The 27,989-nt window shown below is 38.8% G+C and overlaps 1 protein-coding gene and 1 pseudogene across 1 annotated transcript in view; both read left to right on the top strand.

The window, feature by feature from the left end:
* Positions 1 to 27,989, top strand: part of RBMS3 (RNA binding motif single stranded interacting protein 3) — a 668,889-nt gene that overhangs the window by 153,757 nt on the left and 487,143 nt on the right. The window lies entirely within an intron of this gene.
* On the top strand, positions 24,417 to 24,495 carry LOC115937113 (U4 spliceosomal RNA; annotated as a pseudogene).

The following is a 27,989-nucleotide window of genomic DNA, read 5'->3' as shown; positions in this document are numbered from 1 at the left end:
GATCTCCTGTTGAGTTCGTAGGTGTTCAGAATGGTTTGATCCCTATCTAGCTGAATTCCTGGGACCAGATGAACCTAGGTCTCCTACTCCTCCGCCATCTTGCTCCTCCTCCCGGAAACTAGGTCTGTGTGGGTGGGAGACCAGAATGTATCAGAGACATTATTTTTGAGGAAAGAAGTTCTGTTAATCTTCCTTGTGTGCATCTGAGAAATTTAGAGGGTACTGGTTACTTGTTCATATTAGTTTTTGCTGGCTAATAAGATCAGGCCCATGCTATTGTTATTATAAACATGTTTGTGGGTTCTCCAGTTACTGAAGTGGTCTGGATCTGAGGTTTATTGCTCAGATTATGTTTCCTAGAGAATTTTGGAGAACTGCTGTGATCAAGCCACATAATGCAGTGGGAATAGCTGTGCACTAAGAGATCTGGTTTTGGGTCCTGGCTCTGTCATCAACTGGGTGTGTGGCCTTAGACCAATGACTTGTTTTTACCCTAACTTTGGTTTCCCCCATGTATGAAATAATGGGTTTAACTTGATAATCCTTTATGCTTCTTTTACCCCAAAATTCTAATATTTCATTGAGACCTCCTTATTATTTAGTGGTAAAACCTGCTCTTGGATACTTTTTTATCTTTCCCCAATCCCCTTTCCCAGTGTTGTCAGGGCCACAGCCTGAGTTGGTTCAGCTGTATCAGTAAGACCTGATGTATGGGGATGCCTGTGGTAAGAAACCGATGCGGGGCACTTTTAAACTCATGTTTCCTCTCTTGTAGAGTTGGTCTCTTGCATTGGTCATTAGTATTTTACATTAGTAGTTTTCTAAAGATTCAAATCATTTTATATTCCTATTAGTCATCCAACACTTTAAAATCATCTTACCTATAAATGTAATATTTGTAGGTTTAAATGAACTTGCCATCAAGATTGATTTTTCATGTTTGAAATTATAGGTATTTTAGAGTTAGTATTTCCTTAAATTATAGGAAATGCAGTATTTGCTAATATCCACATTAATAAAATAATAGAAAAAAACAGATATACCAAAGATAAGCATAGATACATTGAATTATCTGGTATTAGAGTACAGTAATCCATATTAATACTAATGAACAGCAAGAAAATGATATTAGTAAAGAAAAGAAATTACATTATTTCTCAATGCATAATCTGAAAGCAGATTCTTATTAAGGGATTCCATTCACATTCATCATCAAAACTTCTGTGTTCAGATCACAAGTAAAATCAAAGAAAAGAAGATGGGACTAAAAAAATGATTTCACTCTATGGGAAACCTCTCTAGTTATGTTTTGAATGAGTACATCACATTGTCTGTCTTATAGGAGATACTATAGTTAAAGACTTTTCAATGTCTTTATCTTGAGAAAGCTTGAGGGATTTTACTGCAGTCTCAATCAAGAAATATTTACAGAGCACCTATGCTGCTTGCCAGATATAGTGTTGAAGATTCAGTGGTGAGTAAATTTAGACAAAGGCCTTGCTTTAGCAGAGCTTATATTTTACTAGGGAAAATAGACATTAATGAAATAATCATATAATTTGATATAAAATTGCACCTAGGGGGCGCCTGGGTGGCTCAGTTGGTTAAGCGACTGCCTTCGGCTCAGGCCATGATCCTGGAGTCCCGGGATCAAGTCCCACATCGGGCTCCCTGCTCAGCAGGGAGTCTGCTTCTCCCTCTGACCCTCCCCCCTCTCATGTGCTCTCTCTCATTCTCTCTCTCTCAAATAAATAAATAAAATCTTTAAAAAAAAAAAAAAAATTGCACCTAGGGGCACCTGGGGTGGCTCAATCGGTTAAGCATCTGTCTCTTGATTTCGGCTCAGGTCATGATCTCAGGGTTGTAGGATAGGCTAGAGCCCTGCATTGGGCTCCATGCTCAGCGGGGAGTTTGCTTCTCTCCTTCCCTGTCTCCCTCTCCGTTGGCCCCTCCCCCTCCCTAAAAAAACAAAACAAAAACAATACAACTATAAATTCAAAAAAAGAGAGGAACATGGAACCAAGAGTGTTTATCACATGGGATCTGTTCTAGTTAGGGCAATGAGCAAAGGAATCTCTGAGGAAGTGACCACTGAGGTAAGGTCAGAAGGAAGAATAGGTTTTACTAAATGGGGAAGGAAGGTAAGAGCATTCCAGGCAGAAAGAGCCTCATGTGTGTAGAACAAATGACTGGAGGGAGCATGGCAAGAACATGGGGCTGCAAGAAAGCCAGTGTGGTTATAGCAGAGACAGAGAGGTAGAGTATGGGGCAAAATGAGCTGGAAATATGGGATAAGGTGATTTCCTTGTGGATCATGTTGGGAAATGTGTTTTATGTTAAGAGCAATGGAGGAAAACATTGGCTTGTCACAAACAGGAAGGTGAACTGGTCAGATTTTTGTTTCAAAAAATTCCAACTGCGGAGTGGAAAGAAGGCATCTTATAAGATCAGGGGACAATCAGGGTAGGAATAGTTGAAAAGCAAGCTGAAAGAAGAATAATTTAGTCAGAGAAGAAGGTGTAAGGATTAATAATTGCGTTGGTAGAATAGTTATGTGTGGTGAAAGATGTCTTTTTTTTTAATATGCATTTATTTTGCCATTAAAAACCAAAGACTTGAGAGACACTTAATCAATGAACTCTGAAAGAAACAGTGAAGTAGCACAGAAGACCCAAATCAGTGATTTTTAATTGATCTCTTTTTCTTATCTACTCATGGATGGGTCATCAATATACTATTAAACATTCCAGGACTGCAATATTAAGAGCACTAAAGGCAAATATAGTGAAAATTCTATTAATTATACAGTTATATTCATGGGATGGGTTATCTGTTGGAGATCATGGGTGGAATGCTTGGATTATATACTCTTTATGCTTATCTCAAGAGGAGGAGATCAATGTGGGGAAAGACAGATTCAACTTGAGGAGACAAAGAGAGAACATTGCAACTTTTGGACCAAATAAAATTTGGGTGGTGTAATCATTTTTTACATGTAAAACTATATTTCCTCTCTCAAAAAAAATTGGTAACTTCTCTGATATGATTGTAAACGTGCCCTTGAAATACATTGAAATTGCTCTTAAAAAAATAAAACCACATATTTAACATAATAGAATTTAAAATTGAAAACAAAAATCATGATGTATTTATATTTTCTACATCTACAATAACTTTTATCTAACCAACCTCAAGAATTTCAACTAATTTTAACTAATACATTGCTCTGAGAAAGCTCTGGCCCTATATTGCCCCACTTCCACATGATTAACTAATCTGGCATTGATGAGAACACTGTGCAGGTACAGAGTGAATTGTTCTTCTGTTACAAAATGAGCGTGCAGTTACTGCTAAGGCCACCTGAAGCAGAATGAAGGGAAAGGAGGGAAACTCTTGACTAGGTGCACACATATTTCCAATCATCACCAGTCTGCTGTCCTGCCCTCCATTTTTCTCTGTAAATGTTCTCTTTGCTAAGCTGTGATACCCTAGCATTGTTCCTTTTAAAATGAAGCTGTAAATGTCACTTCAGCATTTAACAAGGGGGGAGAAATGCCCCGAATGAAAAGCCAGAACAAAGTAGGAGTTTTTGAGCTCCAGAGCTGAGGGTCTGCCCAAGCTAATGTCCCCGACTTTCACCCAACCCTGTTGGATGTCTCCTGACGGTGTGTGCAGAACGCTGAATAGTTAGAGCAGACTCAAGTGTCATTTGGGCTCTGAGTGCAGAGTCCATTATACATGGTGTCAGACAGTTTTGACAAATGCACAGACACAATCAAACCTTTTATCAATTTAAAAGTAACCTTGTCACAGTAATCTGTCAAACTGTTCAGATACAACTAAAGGAAAACAAGTCATCATGCACTCCAGAGTAAGGGAGTAAATAAGAAAAATGTGACTGGAAATTTTTTTTTTAGTTCTTTCCTACTGTGTCAATGAAGATTTAAAAGTTCCCTCTAATAAGACCCAAGGAAATTTATTAGTAGCTTTCTCCTGAAAGTCAGACTCAAATTACACGGCTGCTTTTGAGGTGTCATAAATCTGTACAGAGGCAGGTGTGAATAGGAAGTGAATTTGAGGATCTTTGAACCCTCCTTTGTGTATTTTAAATGAGAGAGTGCCTTTATGGTCCAAACTAGATGTCTGAATTCATTGAGTCAGCATAGATCTGACACTTAATTACATGTATTAATTCAGATTTATGTACAATTATATTTGCCAACTATGAATTATAAACCAGACATAGTATTTGGTTTGTAATTAATTGATAATTATCATTAATAATGAATCATTATGTTTATATATATTAGCAACCTTTATTGTGTATTACATAACACATATTCTGAGTTTTTATATTACCTTATTTAATGCTCAAAATGGCCTTATGGGGACACGGGGGTGGCTCAGTCGGTTAAGCATCCGACTCTTGGTTTTGGCTCAGGTTATGATCTCATGGGTTGTGAGATTGAGCCCCACATCTGCTATTGAACTTGCTTGAGATTTTCTCCCTCTCCTTACCCCCACCTCACATGTGCATGTACTCTCTCTTTCTCTCTTAAATAAATAAATAAATCTTTTTAAAAATAGCCTTATGAAGTGGGAACAATAATTAGTGAGTAATAGTTGAATAAACTGAGGCTCAGAAAGGTTAGGGGCCTTGTTGTCCAAGTTTACACAGCCACCAGCATTCAAACCCAGCTCTGACTTCAAAGCTCTTATGCATAACCACTAAAACATTCATTTAATGAGAATGAGGGTGGAATAAGTCACAAGAGTTCTCACATTCATGGATGCCCATGAGAATCCCTTGAGGAAATTTAAAAAATATTAATGTCTGGATCTCACCCCCAGGGATTCTGATTTAACACATGTGGGGTCAGCTTAGATATTAAGATTTTTAAAAGTCTGCTCAGGTAATTCTAATATGTAGCAAAATTTGGGAACCCCTCAAGTGAATCATGCTCATGCTAATAAAAAAATATAATTTAATCATCTGTTTTAACTTCCTTTACTCTGACTTGCATAGAATCTAGAAACTTCTTAGGAGCTACCAGTTTGTTTTCAGTTAACCAGAAGACTTAAAAATAAATTTTATTAAGATAATTTTGGGGTGAATTGGATTTTCCAAATAAAAATGGGATTTTTAGATTTATGCATGGAAAATCAAGCCCTGAAACAGGGCTCTTAAAGCACTTTAAAGAATGTCCTTGGGGGGGGATCTCGCTTTCCTTTTTCACACAATTTTTATTAAGTCAAACATTTCTTTAACATTCCATTTTTAATAACATTTGCATTTAATTAATGATTGAGCAAGGAACTCTTCCTATTTTGATTCATGTTATTAAGCTTCTATATATTTATATTTTTCTTGCTGACTATGGTCTAGTGAACATATCTAGTGAATCATAAAAAAAATAATCCTCCAGTGTTTGGGGGGCATCCTGGAAATTATTGTCCTATTGATTCATTGACCATTCTTTTGTTATTGTTTTTATTACTTTGGATGAAGAAGATTCTGTTGAATGTCCATGATTTTTCCAAAATCTATTTATTTAAATTGCTGATATCTAATACTTCTTCCTAGAAACAGAGAAGAGAAAAATAAAAATGAAAACGTTGAGAGCACAAATTAACATAAGTTACAGTATTGGTAGTCGCACAAAAAAGCTGGGGATGGGGAAGGGTGTGATTAACTCTCGCTGAATGTGCCAACTAATGGCCTGGAGCTCTGAGAGAAGTAGAATTCCAGGCCAGTATCTTGCTGAGTTTCTGAAATTATGAGGGACTTGAGGTTTAAGGGCAGGACTCTTTGCAAGCTTAGACGGCATCTTGGTTTTCCATTTGCTCAGTGATATTCTAATTGCCAAATATGGCTGACTTTTTTAGTCCTTATCTTATTTGATCTCTGTGTTACTTAACCCTGCTTACCTCTCTTTTATTCTTGAAATGTTCTTCCTGGGCTATCATACTCTTCTTTGTTGGGTCTCCTCTTACTGTTTGGAGATTCTTCTTTCCAACTTCTCTTTATCTGTCTTCCTCTTGAATATTTTGCTGTTTTCCAGAGTTTGGACCTCCTCTCTTCCTGCTTCACAAAGTCTACTTAAATAACCTCATCTATTCTGATAATTATTAAATCTACATCTCCAGCCCATGGAGTCTTCTCTTAGACCTAGATCCCATCTCATTATTACTGAAAGATTCCAAATTTGTATCCCAAGAGCTATCAAACTCATTGTCCACAAAGGGATCATTCTTAGACTTGTTCCTTCTTCAGTGTTCTCTTTCTCTGTGAATGGCACCACCATCCACCTAGTCATCCAGATTAAATAGAAAAACAAACAAACAGTCTTGTTATTTTTGAGATTCCATTAGACATCAAAAATGAGATACTAGTTGGCAGTTTGATATATGACTAGTTTCCAAAGCAGAGGTTAGAGTAAAAAATATAGACTGGGAGTCGTAAGCATTATAAGTGGCATTAAAACATATACCAGTGTTAACAATATAGTGCCTAATATGTGCTGAACATTATTCTAAGTAGGTTACATGTAAATATTACACGTGTTCACTCATTTAATATTACATGGGTTAACTCATTTATACCTCATGGGCAACCCCTGTTTTATAGGTGAAAAACCAATGACATGAAGAACTTAAGTGACTTTCCCAGTGTTACACAGCTGATAATTGGCAAGTCCAGGGTTTAAATTAAGGAGTTTGGTTTAATAGTTCCCCTCTTAAACATGATTCATACACAGGGTATGTACACAGTAAGAGAAGTGGTCTCACAACTCAACATTCTGAGATTCTGAGAAGGACAGAAGCCAAGAAAAGAGTTTATAAAGGAACAAGCAATGAGACCAAGGAAAACCAGGAACTCAGGAGAGGTGGTGGGGAAAGAAGCTGGGGGAAGAAAGTATCTCAAGAAGGCAGAATGATCAAGGATCTTGATTACATACTATTGAGAAGTTAAAAAATGTACCAACAGAGAAATGACATTTGGGTTTGGCAACATCAAGGTCATTGGCAAGCTTGACCAGAGTGGGCTTTGTGGGGGAGTGCAAACTGAAATCTGTTTGGTGGGCATTTCTTCAGGGTCATTACCTGACAATCCTTCCAAGTGCAAATGCCTGTCTCTCCTTTGTGCCCAAACCATACCTAAATAGTCTATCTTTCCTAACACTATTTTTCACTGATCTTCTGGTTTATTCTCTGTCTCTCTCTTTCTCTCTCCTCCCTCCCATTTTCCTTAACTACAAGCCTTTGAGGACAGTACATTTATTTTGTTCATTTATGTACCCCCTGTGCCTAGCACAGTTCCAGGTATTTAAGTGGAAATGATAACTATTTAGTAACAGAAGAAATCCTGAATTCATCAGTAATATAAAAATGACTATATTGGATTTATATCAGGAAACTTGTTCTGGGGTAGACTTTAAGTTCATGGTGGGAGACATAGGAAGCAGGGTTTCCCTCAGACCCTGCATTCCAAGTTGTTCCACCAGAGTGAAAGAAGAAAGGTTTCAAATTACAAACTCTTTTATTGTCTGGATCCCAAGGAGAGTTTTGGAGGGAAGCCTCGGGATAGCTTGAGTCCCATGCATTTCAGGAACCAAATAAGGATCAATACTTTGCTTACTCACTCAATAGTGCTGCTGAGACAGGAAATAACCATTTATTCTTACCTCAGCCACCAGGTTTCAGCTGTCAAACAGATCACAGTGTGCCACTAACTGCTAATTCCATACCTAACACGAAGTAATCTGGGCTCACTGAATGGTGTTTGTGGAAATTCTTTTTGGCTCTGGAGTCCTTCTGCAGATTTCTCTTTTCAGCCAATGACTTCTGGGGCCACAAAATTGGAGACTCTTGAAAAAACACACAAAGCATATCTGTGTATTTGTCACATTTTAAAAATGACAGCTTGTCATCTGAAAATTGACAAGAGTATGATCTGTATATGTAATTTAATCATATGATTGCAAATAAGTAATCGTTACAATTTATTCTTAGAAAATTTGAACGGAAAAAACCTTTCTGCTCTACTTTTTATCTGTTATATTCATTATATCTCTAACACTGTGGTGTCTCTTAACGAACAAGTATCTTACACAATAAACATGCCCCTAAAATTTTTCTAAATAGAATTGTTTTTTTAGTTTTTCAATAAACATTATTGAGAAGTAACACTATATACATTAATTTTAAGTGTAGGATTTGATGAGTGTTGGCAAATATGTGTACCTATGTAGTAACCATGACAATCAAAATGTAAAATATTTTCATCGTCCCAAAAGGTTTTAAAAAATATAATCATGTGCTACGAAATTCACAATTTGAAATCACCCTACTTAAGAAGGCAAGGAGGCAGCATCATACCATGAGAGTAACAGAGAATTTTGAGTCAGTTGTGGGTTCTATTTAATCTCTTACTAGTTGTGAAAGTGTGGTCAAGTCATTTAGCCCATCTGAGCCTATGGGTGACTGATACATATTGAACCCTTAATAAATGCTAGTTATTATTATTCACTTATACAATGGAAAAAAATCCTTATTGTCATTCACATTTACATGTGTAAGGACTAAATTTGTATAAGGACTAAATTAAGTGGAGCTCACCTGTAATTTTAGAGTCTATATAAACAAAACACATATTTTAGTTTTTATATGATCCCTCTTATTGTCTCTATGTAACAGTGAATCCTTGTGTTATCTTATAATATTTTGTATTATCAGTGCTATTCATGGTTTAGTGATGCATTTATCCTATAAAAATTCACAACATCAGGATAAATATACACCATTTAGGCTCTATTTAAAAGAGGAAAATTAAAATATTGTTCAAAACAAATTTTAAAACACTTAGAGTTTTAGTGCATAAATATGGCCTAATGTGATATGCTTAAAAAATAAAATGGAAGTTTTCAAATCAAATTGATGCCAAGCATTTTAGCTCTTGAATATAATAAAGTGGTTTAAAACCTATTTGACAGTCTCAATCAATGTGTATATGTTAATGGTATTCTGATACCACTTACACTTTGTTGCTGAATCAACAAGTTGAATTGGTTTAGCTTGAATCAGTTCTTATCAACTAAATTTTCTTACAAAGTATATATTTAAAAAGTATTTCCTCAGTGCTTCCATTAAATTTTAGATATTCTTTTTTATTTACTGGCAACCTCTATTTATTTAAATAGCTACACTAAATTTCAAATCAGGAAGACAGATGCTTAAATAAAATCAATTACTGAAACCTTCTTCTCATAAATACTCTTTCATGTCAAACTTGATGTAGGTTGACTTCTTTCTCAGAAAATATAGAAAATCTGTTATTTTGTTTCTCTGTATAAGTAGCCTTATTCTCTTTATATCATAATAAGGACCACTCAAGTTTCAACTCTCAAATCTGTCATTTTTTTTTTTTAAAGATTTTATTTATTTATTTGCCAGAGAGAGAGAGAGAGAGCAGAAGCAGGGGAAGAGGCAGGCAGGGGGAGAAGTAGGCTCTCTGCTGAGCAAGGAACCCGAGACGGGACTCGATCCTAGGACCCTGGGATCATGACCTGAGCCAAAGGCAGATGCTTAACTCACTGAGCCACCCGGGTGTCCCTCAGATCTGTCATTTATTAGGTATGTGTCTTTGGACAAGTTATAATATTCCTCTGTTCCTCAGTTTCTCTTTCTGTAGAATGGATATAACAATGGTAACTTCTCTTTTAGGGTTGCTAAGAAATTTGAGTGAGTTAATACCCAGAAAGCATTAAAATAAAGCCTGGTATGGAATAGCACCCAGTGAGGACTATGCATGTGAGAATTTTCCCCAATATAAACTGAAATTAATTTGCTCCCAATGTGGACATTCTGTGTGAAGCTGGTGGTCGTTTTGTTCAAACATTTTCTAGCTCTGTACTAAAATTTTGTATATCAAACATACTATCCCAAGTGTGTTCCCCGCCCCCCCCACCTCCGCCCCAGTTCTGGTGTTCTTGAGATTCCTTACTTCTAGACTTTTATCTGTGTAAACACAATTGTCTTCATTACCCAGGACCCAGACCTTGGCTGTTGGTTAATTGCTGCCCTTTACACCAGAGTTTTCAAAGGCATTGAGCCTGACATTGGTTCGTTACCTGCAAAATTGAGCCTTGCTGATTCTTGCACAGGAATCTTGGGAAAGCAAACAAGTTTAAGATAAAGAGCTGACCTGTTTCACTGATTCACGCTTCGGCATTACAGAGCGAGCCAGAGGCGTAATCTATAGATGATCTGCATGTCTCAACATAGAACCATGCCATAGTCACACAGTGAACTCTGTGATCGCTACAATTACCTGCATGCTTTGTTGGATAAAGTGTCCTTATGATACTTTCATGACCACGAACCAGACAGAGGCTGTAAGCAGTTCAAATAAGAACCAGAAATGAGGTTATCAGAGAACGGTAAAAGGCTTCCCCAATTTCAAAACCTGAAAGGGGAGTCATCTTGCACTAATGATGAACGACACCTCTGAGAGAGAGAAAGGAAGCATATTTCCTGGGAATGCTTTCATGTCAGGATCATTTTGTGTGAGAGGAAAGTGATTTGCTGTGGGCCTTGACATAAACAGTCAGTTCTTGGATCTCTGCCTCTGTATGTGACTCTGTTTTCTCTAACGCTAAAGCAAAAGGATCGTATTTATTAGGTTACAACTTCAGGCTAACTCTGGGGAAGATGAATGCATTCATATTCATGGCGTATTTGAATTCCAGTGAAAAGAGCAACATTTATAGTGAGAGTGGACATTTTCGTGAGTGTTCTGTACCAGATGTTGTTGCAAGCACCTGTCAGGTAGCGTGACCAGCTGTTTGTGGCTTGTCCAGGACTTTCGCAGCTTCAGCACGGAAGTCCCACATGCTGGGAACCCCTCAGTTCCAGGCAAGGCAAAATGCTCTGTGTAGGTATTTCATTGAATGATCAGCCCCTTCCATTTCCAATGAGCTACTGTTATTCTCTTCTGTGGCAAAGGCAAGTAAAGCACAGAGAGGTAAGGTCATCTGAAGCTATGTGTTAACTACGGGCCTGTCCTACAAGTGGCTGGATGGGGAACTCGGATCCAGGCAGTAGAGCCTACTTTCTCCCTCTTTACTTGGTTCTCTATTGGAATAAACACATGTGTTGTAGAACCAGACCCTTTTTATCAAAACTTGGCCTAGAACTGTAGTACATCAGTCCCTAGGGATGTAGAGAGCAAGTGGGTGTGTGTGTGGGGGTGGCGGGGATGGAATTACTTCCACTGCCATTCCTTGGTGACACCAAACCATATTGCAAACTCCAGTCTCAGAGAAGCCTGTCTGTGGGCATGGAGGAATGACTTCCTGAGCCACTACAGGAAAATCAATTAATGACTTGGAAACTTCTGCCAAAACAACATACCTATAATATTCAGCTGGTGTAGCACTTTGCCTAATAGCTACTTCAGTAATGTTGAGTGTCTAGTTTGGAGGGAAACGCCTCGGCAAAATGTGTTTTGTTTGCGTTAATGACCTTTCTCCCTTTTAAAGAAAGCATGAACAACTCTTCAGACAAATTATGATAAAATGTCTGAAAGTATGAAACTGTGTTTTAGATGGAAGTCACTATTTCCTGATTATCAGTGTGATGTAAATGCCCTTTGATATAGTTTTATCCCTCCCATTGTTCACTGTCTGTGTAAATGCCAAACATTCCAAGTAGAATTGTATAATAATTCCCAGACTTTCAGATTTAGGAAAGCAGTTACATAACAAGAAAAGGATGACCAACAAGGTATTACCAACTTTTAATTTTATTAAGCAATGAATGATACTAAACAAAATGCTTATTTCCTATTATTTACTAGCACATAGATCTAATAGCATAAATTTATTGTCACTATCACATTTTTTTCCAAAAGTTCATTTTAATACTAAAAGGGCCATCGTCTTAGTGTAAGGCAAGAAAGTTAAGCTTTGGGGTGCCTGGTGGCTCAGTCAGTTAAGCGTCTCCCTTCGGCTCAGGTCATGATCCCAGGGTGCTGGGATCGATTCCCGTGTTGGGCTCCCTGCTCAGCGGGGAGCCTGCTTCTCCCTCTGCCTCTCCCACTGCTTGCACTCTCTCTTTCTTTTTCTCTGTCTCTCTCTCAAATAAATAAAATCTTAAAAAAAAAGAAAGTTAAACTTTATCTCATTATAGCTCAAAAATAGTGTTTTATGGCAAAAATCTCTTTTGACTGTACTCTTCCATCACACTCTCTTGTTCTTTGGCACCAGTGGGTAAGTTTGAGATGCCACAGTCAGAGCAACACCACGCAGGACTCGGGTTTCCGACTTGCCCCGTTTCGTTTTTACCACAGTCATTATAGAATTCCAGTTTCACGTTCTGTGTTGACAGAAATGCTAGCAGCCTAGTTCATGTTATTTCACTCATTTGAGGGTTTTCTGGGCAAAGTGAGAGAAGCTGAGGAACTCCAGCCTCTAAGGTAGGACCAAGAAGGAAACGAGCTGTAACAAGCTTAGTCTGCCTAGAATGCCCACGGCAGGGTGTCCTCAGCTCATGGGTGCTTACCCCCTACTCAGAGCTCCCAACTGTCCAGTAAGGAATGGTTGGGAATGCATGTGGTCCAGGTAAACACTGCTAAGAATTGGCCACTAGTGCAGTGGCTGGGAATTGGGAGACCTGACGTCTCTTTGTAGTTCTCTCACCCAAGAGCTCCATGGCATGACAAGTCCCCTTACTGCCTGAGCCTCAGTTGCCCCTCTGGCTTTATGACCTTCCAGACTCCTTCTGTTACAAAACATACAACTGTTGGATTTCCATTTTTCTGAGAGCCCTGCTTTCTGCTAATGAACACTATGTACCAAAGCATTAATCGGTCTTTACTGAGTAAATAGATTTGTCTTTTCAAGTATGACATTCAATTTTACCTGGATTTTAGTGACAGTGGTTTCACCTAAATTCAGAATCCTATGTTGCCTTTGTGCAGAGAACCACTTGGTGTTAATACTAATTGTTAAAACAGTGAAGTTGCTGCAAATATATTACTCATCTTTTGTTCCTGATGCTTTGTTCATAGAGGTATTTTAGAACCTGATGAAAGATAGATGCCCTATGCCTAAACCATGGTGATACATAGAAAACAAACACACACACACAAAAAATCAAATTAAGAAGGGATACGGAAAACATGTACTTAATATACCAAAATATACCAAAAATAGTGGGGCAAATTGGAAAAGTGGCTAGTTTTCCAAAGCAAGTTCTATGGCTAGTAGACATCACCACATACCACACACAAACACACACCACACACAGTGTCTATATGCTTATTAACATTTTATATTAGGAGACTAATTTCCTTGAGAGCACGAATGGTGTCTTCTTCACCATTGTTTCCCCAACATTTAGCTCGATGCCTGACACATGTCAGGTGCCCGGTTAAGAATTTGTGGCATGAATTGTTAAGTGTTAGAACAAATTTCCAGAGGCCCTGTGAATACTTCTTCCATCTTAAACTCTTCTAATTTTTACTCCTTAAGACAGAATGGGAAGAAACCACATCCTATAGAAATCAAACTTCAGAATAACTAATTTGTTTTAATACCTCTTTGAATATTAAAACTGTAAGACCAACCATTTCGTAACTGCAAAATGCTGAGCCAGACAGTTGGAGAGGTGTAGATGGTGAAGAAGGTGAAACAAGAAAGAAATTCTTATAGCATATTGTCTTAGGTACTTTCAAAAATCAGTGGCAGCTCCCCTCTTTGGACTTAAAACAACAACAACAACAAAAAAAAAGCCAAAAAAAACCCCAAAAACCCACAAATAGTAAAGGACATTAGGAAAGAGTGAACAGACAAAAGACTAGTCATGTTGTTGCAGCACATCCTACATGAATGGTGTGACCAAATCAAGGTGTAACTCGTAAGTCAATAGTACAATTTGATCCCCTTTGTTTACCCTGAGAAAGGAAAAAAACAAAACAAAACAAATAAAACCATTACCTGCATAGTGAGTGTTATGAGAGATATTTTGGGCCAACAAAGACCAATTGGACCATGAGCTTTTCAGAGGGGTTGTTTTCTGTATCCAGGTGTGTTTATGTTTATAGGATGTCAAATTATACATTTATACATGGCATCAGACAGATGCATAGATTTTCCTCTGTAAGGTGCTAATAGCTGTTGACTGTGATATGCACAGTATTTATCTCCCTAATGGGAAGTGTCCCTCTTAGGTGAATCTCAACTTATTTACCTCTCTGTTGTATATCTCATGGACAACAACCCTCAGGGGTATGTGGGTCAGTCTTAAACAAAGCATAGATGTGCTTTCTTGCAATCTGGAGCAATGGAAGGAAAATAATATTAGATAGGCTGGTGGCTTAATAGCTGCCTCCTATTTTTAGAGCCCTTGACATGGCTCTAATTATGGACATCATCATACGGTTTACTGTGTGCTCTAGAATCAACAATTTCTATAAAATCTATACCAAAGATCAGATGTCTTAAAACAACTGGAAAAAGGGAGCTCTGTGATTCCAAATATCAACATAATGAACAATTAAGTTTTTCTGACACTGAGCGTGCCCATCAGCCAGTATTAGTAACATGATGGATGAGTAAACTTCAAGTGTTGTTGCATATATTTTGTGCAAAAATTGAAATCGGTCCAGGAGAGCTGTAGAGAAGAAACAGTTTCAGCTATTGAGCCAAAGGAATTAGTCATCATTTATGTCCCACCAAATTACTTGACCTTTGTTTGCTTGATTTTTCAAATGAGGATCTAGATTATGGTTTACAAAAACAGGTAGTAATCATGCAGTGAAGTGGAGAGGAAAATATATTGGCCCTTCTTGAGTGAGTAACTCAAATCAAGTATTTTATATTAAACAGAAGAAATCTAAAGTTAAAGCTGGGTTCTTAATAAGGTTCTAAGGAGCTGCCAAAATGTGTGCAAAATATTGAAAGTACGCTTGAATGCACTTTTTTTTTCTGGATGAAGTTTACATGGCATGAAAATTTTTTTTTTTTAAAGATTTTATTTATTTATTTGAGAGAGAGAATGAGAGAGAGAGCATGAGAGGGGTGAGGGTCAGAGGGAGAAGCAGACTCCCTGCTGAGCAGGGAACCCGATGCGGGACTCGATCCCGGGACTCCAGGATGATGACCTGAGCCGAAGGCAGTCGCTTAACCAACTGAGCCACCCAGGCGCCCGGCATGAAAATGTTTTTAAACATTGGTACAGGTTCACCTCGTTTTATTGTGCTTCACTTTATTATGCTTCGCAGATACTGTGCTTTTTGCAAATTGCAGGTTTGTGGCAATCCGGCATCAAGCAAGTCTATCAGCGTCGTTTTTCCAACAGCATTTGCTCACTTTGTGTCTCTGTGTCACGTTCTGGTAATTTTGAAACATTTCAAACTCTTTCATTATTATATTTGTTTGGCGATCTGTAGTTTTTTTTAAAGATTTTATTTATTTATTTATTTATTTATTTATTTATTTATTTATTTATTTAAGAGAGTGAGAGAGCACAAGTGTGGGGGCAGAGGGAATGGCAGGCAGAAGGAGAAGCAGGCTTCCCACTGAGCAGGGAGCTAGATGTGGGGCTCAATTCCAGGACCCTGGGATCATGATCTGAGCTGAAGGCAGACACTTAATGACTGAGCCACCCAGGTGCCCCTGGCGATCTGTGATTGGTAATCTTTGATGTTACTTTTGTAATTCTTTTGGGGTACCCAAACCACACCCATATAAGGCATCGAATTTAGTGGATAAATGTTTTATGTGTTCTGACTGCTCCACCCACTGGTCATTCCCCTCTTTCTTTCCCTTTCCTTGAGCCTCTCCAATTCCTGAGACACAACGATATTGAAATAAGTGTAGTTGATAACCCTACAATGGCCTGCAAGTGTTCAAGTGAGAGGAAGAATCACTTGTCTCTCACTTTAAAACAAAGCTAGCAGCGATTCAGCTTCAGCTTAGTGAGGAAAGCAGCTTGAAAGCTGAGGTAGGCCTCCTGCACCAAATCGTTAGCCAACTTGTGAATGCAAAGAAAGTTCTAGAAGGAAATTAAAAGTGCTACTGCAGTGAACACACAAATGACAAGAAAGCAAAATAGCCTTATTGCTGACCTGGAGAAAGCCTTAGTGGTCTAGATAGAAGATCAAACCAGCCACAACACTGTCCCTTAAGCCAAAGCCTAATCTAGAGCAAGGCCCTCACTCTTCAATTCTGTGAAGGCTGAGAGAGGTGAGGAAGCTGTAGAAGAAAAATTTGAGGCTAGTCGAGATTGTTTTATGAGGTATAAGGAAAGAAGCCGTCTCCACAACATAAATGTGCAAGGTGAAGCAGCAAGTGCTGATACAGAAGTCACAGCAAGTTATCCAGAAGATCTAGCTAAGATAATTCATGAAGGTGGCTATATTAGATAGATTTTCAGTGTCGATGACAGCTTTCTTTTGGAAGAAGATGGCATCTAGGACTTTTATAGCTGGAGAGAAGTCAATGACTAGCTTCAAACTTTGAAAGGACAGGCTTACTCTCTTAGGGGCTAATGAGTGACTTTAAGTTAAAAACAGTGCTCATTGACCATTGTGAAAATCCTAGCGCCTTTAAGAATGATGCTAAATCTACTCTGCCTATAAATGGAACAACAAAGCCTGGATGACAGCACATCTGTTTACAACATGGTTTGCTGAATATTTTAAGCCCACTGTTGAGATCTACTGCTCAAAAAAAGAGATTTCTTTCAAAAGAACACTGCTCATTGACAATTCATTGGTCACCGAAGAGCTCTGATGGAGATGTACAGTGAGATAGTGTTGTTTAAATGCCATGGGATGCCTGGGTGACACAGTTGGTTGGGCATCTGACTCTTGGTTTCAGCTCAAGTCATGATTTCAGGGTCGTGGGATTGAGCCCTGCATTGGGCTGCATGCTCAGCATGGAGTCTGCTTAGAGTTTCTCTCTTCCCCTCCTGTAGCCCCTCTCCCCACTCTCTCTTTCTCCCTCTGAAATAAATAAATAAATCTTAAAAAAAAAATGCCAGCTAACATGACATCCATTCTGCAGCCTGTGGATCAAGGAGTAATTTTGATGTTCAAGTGTTATTATTTAAGAAATATGTTTCGTAAGGCAATAGGGGCCATAGATAGTGATTCCTCTGAAAGATCTGGGCAAAGTAAATTGAAAACCTTCTGTAAAGGATTCACCATTCTCAATGTCATTAAGAACATTTGTGATTCATGGGAAGAGGTAAAAATATCAGTATTAACAGGAGTTTGGAAGAAATTGATTTCAATCCTCATGGATGACTTTGAGGGTTCAAGACTTCAGTGGAGGAAGTACCTGCAGATGTGGTGGAAATAGCAAGAGAACTAGAATTAGAAGTGGAGCTTGAAGATGAGATGAGTGGCTGCACTTCTCATGATAAAACTTGGGTGGATGAGGGGTTGCTTCTTATAAATGAACAAAAAAGTGGTTTCTTGAGATGGGATCTACTGATGAAGATGCTGTGAAGATTGTTGAAATGACAATAAGGGATTTAGAATAGTACAAAAGCAAAAAGATTATTTCCACCAGCAAAAAGATTATGTCTTGCTAAAAGCTCAGTTGATGGGTAGCATTTTTTAGCAATCAAGTATTTTTTACTTAAGGTATGTACATTGTTTTTTAGACATAATGCTGTTGCACACTTAATACACTACAGTATGGTACAAACATAAGTTTTATATGCACTGGGACACCAAAAACTCCATTTGACTCACTTTCTTGTGATAGTCATTTTATTGCAGTGGTCTGGGACCAAACCTGCAATGTCACCAGGGTATGCCTGTATATATTTTTAAGGATTCCTGGATAGACAGCAACTCAATACATATAATTCTGCTATTAATATGTTTATAAATGGGAGAAAATCTACGTATTTATGAAGTTTACACTGAAAGCTCTTTGAATCCCTACTGCTTCTCTTGCTCGCTAAGACAGAAGCCTCAGGGATAAGGGCAACTGTTTCAGGGACACCACGTTTACCTAATCGCAAATGTTTTGCCATGTGAACCCATTTGGGAGAGAAATTTTAGTATGTTGCATTTACTTTTCAGCCATTTTTTTCTGGAATGTTATTCCTCCACTCAGGCAAGGAAAACTCAGATGGAAGTCTTCCACGGGAAGTAGATACCATTGGAATGGATTTTAGGCAGGGAAGTACTCTGTATCTCTAGGCTGGCACAGCCTGGTGAAAACTGTTGAGCTGTAGCATTTCCATCACGGTGCCAGCTCGATGGCTAGACGCCAAGATTGCTATTTAGCAACAAGCAGCCAGACAAGCAGCTGGTTATTGCAGCGAATCTGAGCAGCGTGCCTGGGGCCATGACTCTGGTGCCAGATCCTCCAACCCAGTTAGCAACTGAACCCTTGAGGCTCTTTCTGGCTCTGTTCCCTTCTCGCCTCGTGGTGGGCTTTGGCCTGGCAAGGGTGGTCTCCAGCAGGTTGTCTTGCCTGGGTCCTGAGCTCTGGCATCTGGCTGGAGCAGGATGCTTCTAGACCACCAAAAGCTGAAAGAACCCTTGGCAGCGGGGGCTGTCTCGGTGGAGGCACTGGCCAGAGCATGCTTTCACTGGGGGCTGGCTGGAAGAGAGCAGAATCAACAGGAGCTGTTGGCCTTCCACACAAGCCAGGGGCAAAGAAGTGACAGCCTCTTGGCATCTGCCTTTGGCCCTGCTGGCATCTATTTGGTGCTGTCCTTTGTGAAAATTGGTAAGACTGAGGGGCCTGGTGAGCAAACTTGTCAAGAGGAAACTGGGGTGGGGAGGTGGGAAGGTGGGGAGGTGGGAGGGAGGAGAAACTGGCCCGGGAGATACAGTCATAATCAATGAGTATAATGACATTAGCAATGGGTGAGCAGGGTCTTACTAAATATTTCTGTGTTTCCAAAGTGGGAAAAAAAAATCCCTTCCTTAGGCTTTTTAACTCTATACTTCTGCCAGAACTTCTGGACCTTGAGAATAGTTTGATGTTAGGCTATTGGACAGGAGAGAGCACAGCTTTTCAAGAGGCCCCTTCTCCCTGTAGGTGTTCCCCTCCTGGGGTCTGGCACCATCTGCAAGTTTGCTGCAGCTGCTGATGAATTTAAACTGAGTTAGCAGGAGTTGGGCACAGCGTCTTTGGAAAGCACTCATCCTTCTTTTGTTGCGGTGGGAGTGGGGAGAAGGGACTCTGGCAAGATCATTTTCCCACTGTTCTCTAACAGACACCAGAATGCAGTTTTCAGCACTGTGCCCTCCATGTTGATTCCCTGGAACGTGGAGAGCTATTCAGAATGGTTCAAAACGAAGTCTGGCGATTTGAACATAGCCATCGGGTAATTCTCAGCATCTTTCAAAGGATGCCTGTAATTTTTCCCGGGGAAAGCTGAAGTATACTACAATGGTGGATCTATTAAAAATATTGGCACAGAGGAACAAGGACTCCATTGTGTTTAATTGCTGGGATTCCCGCCTCACCACAGAGGACAAGTACCAACAGGATACTTTCTATGAAACTTGTCTTTTATTCCTAATATTTGATCACTTTCTGGAATGAGGCATATGAGGCATATGTCTATCACTTAATGTAGATGAAGTAAATAGAATAGGACATAGTTCCAATGTTATCCTGCAACTGTAAAATATTTTTTTCTCTTTCTCTTCTTTTTAAGATTTTATTTATTTGTCAGAGAGAGAGAAAGAGAGAGGCAGAGGGAGAGGGAGAAGCAGTCTCCCCGCTGAGCAGGGAGCCTGATGTGGGACTCGCTCCCAGGACCCTGGGATCATGACCTGAGCCTAAGGCAGACGCTTAACGGACTGAGCCACCCAGGCATCCCCTGTTTTTGTTTTTGATCAGGTCCACTGACATTCTTTTACTTATTTGGCCTTTTATCCAAGAAACATTTATTGTTGAAATTCACCATGCACCACAGCCCTCAGGACTGTGTGGTTCACAGACAAAGCAAGCCGTGTATATCATATAAAGGAGAAATCTGTTACTAGTTTAATGAATAAATATTTCACTCAAAAAGAATTTCATAATAGTAGATAGGATTGCATTTCTTATTTAGAGAGCCATTTCAGTTGTCAAAATAGCACATTGGCATTTGGCATTTTTGTTCATGAAGTCATAGTTGGATAATTTGTGTTTGAGCCTTCATTCACTCCATCACCTTCCTAATCTATCTGCTCAACTCCCACTCATCTCTAAGAAACCGGCTCAAATACATTGCATCATGCATTCCATATTCTTCCTCCAGTTATCACAAAATCATTTGCCACAACATGCATCTGTATTCCCACTTCACTTTATTTCTATGTTGATTATTACATTTACCACCCTGTGTTCTAGTTCATGTGTACTATTCATCTCTTCTGCTAGATTCTGAAGGGAGCATTCTGAAGGGAGAGCTCTTTCTTTTCTATATTTGTATGTATTTTTAAAAAATTTCAGTAACATAAAATTATACTGTGAAATGAAATTATCACCATTTACAGCAAGAATTTTTTTTTTTTAGTTTCCAAATATGAAAGTTCTGTTGATTCTTGTTATTTGTAGTTGTTATTTCCGTAAAGTCTGAATTAGCAAAAATTGAACTATTGCACCTAATAGAGTTAGGTTTCTGTGAAACTCTGATCACAACATATTCATCAACCTATCAATACATAACCTTGGTTTATGTGTGTTTCTGTTTAAAGACACCTATTTAGGGCTCCTGGGTGGCTCAGTTGGTTAAGCAACTGCCTTCAGCTCAGGTCATGATCCCGGAGTTCCAGGATCGAGTCCTGCATTGGGCTCCCTACTCAGCAGGGAGTATACTTCTCCCTCTGACCCTACCCCCTCTTGTGCTCTCTCTCTCTCTCAAATAAATAAATAAAATCTTAAAAAAAGACACCTATTTAATATATAATATAATTCATTAACATTGAACTCATGGCCAACAACCCTCTAACTCATGCCTGAACAAAGGTTATCCAACACATATTCTCTCTATGAGACATTGCTAAGAATCTGGAAATAGCAAAATTAAACCAAATCAGTAAGAGTTGATTGTGCATATAAGAACAGTTCACGAACTGGGAGCTTTCAAATTCAAAACTGACATGAAGCTCAGAAGCATGACATTATAGGATGGCTTATAAAGTGAAAATGAGGACTGTTTAACCTTTACAATGATTGGCTCTTACAGTGGGGGTTTCCAGATGGCAGGGGATTGGTTGAAAGTTATTATCTTACACCGTTTTTAGGGAGATGACTTAAGTTTCTTTTATGATTGTCGGATGCATTTACAAGAAATAACCTACGTTACACTCATTTCCATGAAATAAGCTAGTTTTAGTTTTGCTTACATGGCTCAAATGGTTTTGTCTGCATGGGGGATTTTCAAGCCTGGTTTCCAATTTTATTTTAACAGCACATTGTAACCTTCATGCACTTAGGAACACTAGAGAGCACTTCAGTGCTATTCAAAAAAAAACAAAAAAACAAAAAGTGAAAAATGTGATACTAAATAGACTGCCAAAAGGACACTTGTTTCCGGTATGAGAGCTGATACAAGAAGGCAGAGCATTGCTTTGTTCAACTTCAGCTGAGAACATGCATATCAGGCAACTCGGAATGTTCACCTCATGGCACATATCCACAAATGACCACAAAACCACTGCGACAATTGATTCGGAGGTCCCAAATAAATTTTAGTGAGTAGGTACATTCACAAATACAGAATCTGTGAATAATGAGGATCGGCTATATATGTATCACTAATATTTAATATGATAGTCACCATTTTTTTAGTCCAAATTGGGAGTGTGGTGGGCTATAGAATTAGAAAAATTAGTTTCTGTAGAGTATTTTAGAAGTAGTGAGTAGGAAATTTGTATCTGAAGTAGATCTTATTTTAAAATTATGTGACATCCAAAGCACTTCTTATTTATCTTGAGTGTTTAATTCAGAAAAGAAAAATGAGACCATTTTTAAAAAAATGTGTTTTCCAGAATATACTCCACACCCCCTATAATTTACTCTAATATAGAACTTAATGCAATATTAACTAAAAGTAAAGTATTGAATGCATAAAGGCACATCCTGAGCACAAATATCAGCACAATGGATTTTCAGTAGCAGCAATGAGCATGACTCAGAATAGAATATAGATATGCATGTATTATTGATGCTAATTCACTCTGGGGAACTTCCCTGTGCAATTTATCCAATCCACTATGTACCAGTGGATATAGTACATGCATCTCTTTATTCATCCTATGTGGGATTATGAACAGTACCAGAAGGATGCATTCATTAAGATTCATAAGAAAGTAATGACCATTTTCACAGTAATAGAATTTTTTCTAATAGAAAAAAATGGGTATTGTACTTCCAAGACATTATTCAGATATGTGTGCATGCATAAGTATTTGAGAAAACTCAGAAAAAAATTTAAACTCTTGCATCTCTAAATGGATATTTTCAATTAAAGAACCAAGTGTTTGTGTGTGGAAAGTGATCTGAGAAATACATGGCAAGGCCCTGCCATAGCCCTAAAAATACAGGGGTGAAGGAAGGCATAGCACAGGAATTAAACTGGTGAAATGGATGAAGGGGGCCAAAAGGCACAAACTTCCAGCTATAAAATAAATAAAACACAGGGATGTAATATGCAGCATGTTGACTATAGTTATTAATACTGTGTTGCATATTTGAAACTTGCTAAGAGAGTAGATCTTAAAAGTTATTACAAGAAAAAAGAACACAAGTATATAAACAACTTTCATATGAGAGCGATCGACATAAAATAGTGTGATAAAAATGTAGTCAGCATGAGTAGACCTAGAAAGTATCTTTAGATATCATAGTATCATAATGCATAATATCTTTGCATTATGATGAGGCAGAAAGAAAAGCCTGAACAGCATTTCAAATGGGCCATCACAGCGCACACACAGAGCCACATTGTAGCCCAGGTTCACTAATGTGTACAGCATATGGCATGGGTTGGCATAGAGGTAGATTTGACTCACTCAAATCAGTAATCTGGGAATCATGCTTAACTCTGTCTTTCTCCACTTCCACATCCGATCAGTTGCCAAACCCTGTCATGGCTACCTCCTGGATTTCTCCTCTGTTTGTCCATCCTCTGCCCTTCATCCTCCCTACTAATGCCTTCACTAGGATCCTGCTGTCTCTTACTGAACTGTCTCTTGATTGTTCCCCGTGCCTTTAACAAAGGCTCTTCAATCTGTACTCCACATTACAACTAGAATCAGCTTCACATTATGTGATCCAGACAATGTCACCTCTAAGCCCAGAGCCCTTCCAGTAGTCCCACAGTCCTTGCATGTCATAAAGACCACTCAGGATCAACTAGGTTCTCCATTTCCTTCTCCAACCTTGCCTCTTAGCATCTCTCACTTTGCACTATTTCAACATCAGTAAACTTACCTCACGTCACTACAATTGCCCTGTCATCTTTTGCCTCCAGGCTTTTATACCTGCTGCCACATCTGCCTGGAATAATCTCCCTTCCCCATCACTCTCTTATCTAGGTAACCCCTCTACACCCGGTCAGGCACCAGTCTACATGCCAGTTTGTCTAGGAAGCCCTTCCTGATTCCTTTCACATTAGACCAGATGGCTTTCTGAATTTTTCAAATAGGATCCTATACTTAGTCCTTATATAATCAATCCACAATGTATTACATCTTTTTTTATTAAAGATATTTATTTATTTATTTATTTATTTATTTATTTATTTATTTGAAAGCGAGCAGAGCAAGTGAGAGAGAATACAAGTGGGGGGAAAGGCAGAGGCAGAGGGAGAAGCAGGCAGTCCACTGAGCAGGGAGCCCAGTGCAAGACCCCAGGATCATGACGTGAGCTGAAGGTAGACGCTTAACCGACTGAGCCACCCAGGCCCCCACAATTACATCTTTAAATTGTTGTCCTCCCCTCCAACTAGACTGTAAACTCCTTGCAAACAAGGACTATATTGTATTTACCACTCTGTATTTGCCACTATAAATTGAATGGATACAAGAACAGACACGCAAGGTAGGGAAGATTTTTGAAGGAAAGATAGTGCTGAAATCAATACATAGCTAGAGATAAACTGTTTATCTCTGTATTGAATATCTATACACATATTGTCATGGTTACTCATGGTTAAGCCTTTAAATTATATAAAAATAATTATGGGGCGCCTGGGTGGCTCAGTTGGTTGGGCGACTGCCTTCGGCTCAGGTCGTGATCCTGGAGACCCGGGATCGAGTCCCGCGTCGGGCTCCCTGCCCGGCAGGGAGTCTGCTTCTCCCTCTGACCCTCCCCCCTCTCATGTGCTCTCTCTCAAATAAATAAATAAAATCTTTAAAAAAAATAAATAAATAAAATAATTATGTAAGCTTTGCGCAGTGACAGTGTCATAGCCAATGAGGTTTATCCGAGGCTCGATTATTGCTAATTGAAAAATACTTATGTAGAAATAATAAGAGACCTACTAAAAATCTTGGCAGGACAAAGTGAAAAAGACCTGTTATTTAAGTTGTTTCTCTCTCTCTTTTTTTTAATATTAATTTATTTATTTGAGAGAGAGAGAGAGCAAGAGAGAGAGAGAGTGAGCAGGGAGAGGAACAGGGGAGAGAATCTTTCAAGCAGACTCTCTGCTGAGCTGGGAGCCCGAAGTGGGCAGATCCCATGACCCTGAGCCGAAATCAAGAGTTGGACGCTCAACTGAGTGAGCCATCCAGATGCCCCTTAAGTTGTTTTTCAAAAAACATATGCATTTAGTATTGCAAACTATCTGTCTTTTTTGAGTACTTGGATGGAAAGGGGTTCCATAGGATGAATACTAGGACCATACTCTCAAGAGAAGCATAGCATATTTTATAACTTTTTACAAAGAGTTAGGACTATGTCTTCTTTTATTCAATTTCCCTAAAAGTTTTCTCTGCAATTAATTAATCTCCCAATGACATCAGAAGTGAGAGAGCCTGGGTGGTGAAGTAAATGATGTGACAGCGATCTAAGCACCATGTTCTGAGGCTGTTACCTTGGCTAGGTTATTGTGATTCTGCCGAAGAGGCTGCTGGGATGTGTAGATAGAACTCACAAGTCATATGTTCCCTCTGGTCAGTGAGTTATTCACAGCCTGTTATGTGCAAGGCATTTCCCAAGGTCCATTGAGAACCACACATCATCTTTTCTTCATTATCTTTAGGAAGTAAGTTGACAAGGCTGGCTTGCTTGGCTTAAACTTCACCACCATCCCTGCCCACATGCTTGCACAGTTTAATAGCATACCTTATCATGCAATACTATTAGCGAGGAGAGTACTTCTCATCAGGAGTGCCATCGGGCAGAGCTTGTCTAGAATTTGAAGACTTGATTTGTATTCCCTTTTTGTCCTACTACCAGCTGAACAATTACATGAGCATACAACATTCATCTAAAAAAAGTAAAGAATAGCATTATTTGTTATCTACCTGTTTAGGATGCTATAAAGGCAAATTATATTCTTCTTATAAACTGCCCTCTGCTTCCTGAGCACAGGTGCTTATCATCATGAAAGAGGTTCATTCATTCAGTCTTTAACTAATTCAGCAAATTTCTACTAATTGCTAGCTGTGTTTAAGCTGCTGTGATAGGTGCTGGGAATAAAAAGTGATTAGAGCAAAGATCCAGGCCATGCAGACCGTAGAGCTGAATGGGGAGACAAAGGGAAGGAAATAATCATAGCAGTGTGCTAACTGCTAAGTGCACCATTTCTAACTTCAGGCATTTCTGCTTTAGGTGCATTTCTATCATACAGGCCCTTTGAGTAAGTGCAATAGAAAATTTAGATCAGAAATGTGCCAATGCGAAGCAAGAATCCAGAATTGAAAGAACCATGGAATCATAGGGCTCGAGTGGGCATTAAAATGCATTAAGTGAAAAGGATTTTCTAAAGCTTGAGTTCCATCTGAAATCAAAGTGCCAAGTGGTCTACTAGCTTAGCTTGAGCATTTCTAATGAGATGAACTCGCTGCGTCTTGATAGATGTCATGTTACTGTTGATAAACTCTCATTGTTTATGAGGTATTTTCTTATAACAAGTCAAAATACATTTTGCTATACAGAGCAAAACTAATTCTTTAGGATAACAGCCTCACAAATGTAACAAGGTAATTGTCAGAGCCTTTGGGTCTTTTCTCCAGGCTAAATAAAATCAATATACTATTGGTAGAAGACGGTTTACTGTCCCGAAGTCTTTTCTGAATATACACAATAGAATAGGATTTTTCAATGTGTCAATTAGAATCAGGGGGTGCTGAGATCAGTCTGGTGGGTAAAAATTAGAATAGAATAAAATAAAACGTGTCAGGGTCTTTTAAACATAGTAACCATAAGTATTGTTTCATGAAAGTTTTGTTTGCAGGTGTGTGTACATATCTGTGTATCTGCATCTATAGATCTGTGTTTGTGTAAATACTGAATCCCAGATTAAAATGATTTCCTAATGGAAATCACAATAAATAAAATACCACCGATATATCCCCACAGGAGACTTCGCATGCCTTAAATAAATGTTTTTTGAATGTATGCTTAATAATCACCTGGAGGGTTTGTTAAAAAGATGGTTATATCCCTTTTCCTTCCTACCCATTGTCCAGATTCCGATTCAGAGCATCTGGTGTGGGATAAACTACATCACAATTTTAATATGAATTGCATTTTTAATAAGCCCCTGGGTTCTGCCACTGCTGATCTGTGGAGCCCAATCTGAGGTCACCACTGACCTAGGTGACGCATGACTAACTTACATAAAAGCAGAGTGAGGACCTGGGTGTCCGTCTACATAGTAAATGTTTGATGATGCTTAATTTAGTTAGTAATGCTTAATTTCTTTTATATTTTTAAGTCAAATTAAATACAAATAGAAAGTTTTAATAATTTCTACTCACACCCCACATTGGAGACAGTTGGTGAATTGGGAATAGTGCTTGAAGGGGAGGTCAGGGTTAGAGACATAAACTCTAGAAGGAATTACAGAAGCAGTATCTGATTCCCAGGAGTTAACTCATTTATACTGGCTGATCTCTGAGAGCGCCTGACCCACCTTAGTTTCCGAACACATGGTCCCTCAATGGTCCCGTCAACCAGTGAAAGACAAAACTGCAAGCTGCAAAATAAAACATGTGCATTTATTTGGGATTCTAGGGATTGCACTCCAGGAGACACAGATTTGGCAATAATCAAAAGTGTGTTCCAGAGAGACAAAGGAGGTTAGAATTTTTATAGCGGAAAGAGGGAATTTGCGTAGGTTGCTTGAAGAAAAGGTGATTGGTGCTGGTATAGCTACAGTTCCATTAATCTGTATGTGATTGGTTGCTAGGGTAATGTTAGGCAGAAAATCCATTTATGTCCATATAGCAGATGCCTTGGCTTTTAGCTGAGTTCAGCAAAAATTCCAAGAATTTGAGGTAGAAGATGTGCATAAACCCCACCTCCTCAATTTCCTCCTGGCTTCACTTTAAATATCTCTCTTAACAGTGGTTATTCCATTTTATTCCCTGTGCTGTCAAGTCCTTAATTCACCTGTGAGAGAACTTATCCTCGGTGGTCTCAGTTTTCTTTTATGATCTCACCATCAGTTTTTCTAACTTCTCCAGTCCAAAGTTGATTTTCCCTAACAGAGAACCCCAATGCAAACTAGACTAGGAATTGTGTAAAATATTGACCATTTCCAATGGACACCTGAAGTTTCAAGCAGATTTCCTGCCTTGATTTCCTCATTGTGTTGCCGTTGTTTCTCTGTAACATTTGGTTCTCTCTTCTTCCTTTCATGGGCTCCTTGTTTTATCTGAGAATTATCTGAAGGCCCCTTTTGAGAACACCTTCATGTATAGTATGCTTGCGGTTTTCTGGGATGCCCCTACCCTCTAAAGCTGTCTCTGCCTTCAGAGAGGTATGCTTCACAGCACACCCATTCCTTTC

The sequence above is a fragment of the Leptonychotes weddellii genome, chromosome 1, assembly GCF_054177405.1.
Source record: "Leptonychotes weddellii isolate Sample4059 chromosome 1, ASM5417740v2, whole genome shotgun sequence".
In the NCBI taxonomy this organism is placed as follows: domain Eukaryota; kingdom Metazoa; phylum Chordata; class Mammalia; order Carnivora; family Phocidae; genus Leptonychotes; species Leptonychotes weddellii.
The sequence above is the reverse complement of the archived record's forward strand: the minus strand, read 5'-3'. Positions and strand labels throughout refer to the sequence as shown.